The sequence below is a fragment of the Trypanosoma theileri genome, assembly GCF_002087225.1.
Source record: "Trypanosoma theileri isolate Edinburgh chromosome Unknown TM35_Tth_11_V1, whole genome shotgun sequence".
Lineage (NCBI taxonomy): Eukaryota > Euglenozoa > Kinetoplastea > Trypanosomatida > Trypanosomatidae > Trypanosoma > Trypanosoma theileri.
The window spans coordinates 495992-496669 of record NW_021639853.1 but is presented as its reverse complement, the minus strand read 5'-3'; positions in this window follow the sequence as shown (position 1 = coordinate 496669).

The window sequence follows — 678 nt, the reverse complement described above, 5'->3', positions numbered from 1 at the left end:
CACTGAGGGAAATATGAACATCTACACACACATTCCACGCCTCAATAGTTAAATATAGAGGAATAAAATTCGGGATTTCTACGTTTTATTTCAATCAAAATAATCGATACGTGTAAATAAATAAATAAGTCAAATAAATAAATAAATAAATAGGGAGAGAGAGATTTTAGTATAAACAAACAAGCAAACATATATACAGTGTAACAATATTTACTTTTTTTTTCCTTTTTGTTATTTTCCGTTTTCTGGGAATCTAGACCCATGATGGTACTTCTTTTTCCTTTTCCTTTTTTAACAAAAAAAAAAAAAAAAATTATTGCTACCATTGAGTCATGCAAAGAAATATATATATATATATATATTCCTTCTCATACATGCTGAAAGGACCCTTACACATGTATTGATCATCCTCATTTCCCCTTATTGGCATCTCAGTATAGCCCCCTCCTCCCCACCCCTGTAAATACAACAGAGACAGTAAAAAGAAAAAAAAAAAACAAGGAAATAGAGAAACTCTGGTATACAAATAAATAAATAGATAGATAGATAAATAGATAAAGAGAAAGAGAAAGGAGTATTTGGGAGGCTCCGAAAATAATTACTCTCAGAAAGTATTTTAAATGTACTGTTCTGATGATTCCACTCGCAAAGAACCTTTCCCCTCCTTTTTTTTTTTTT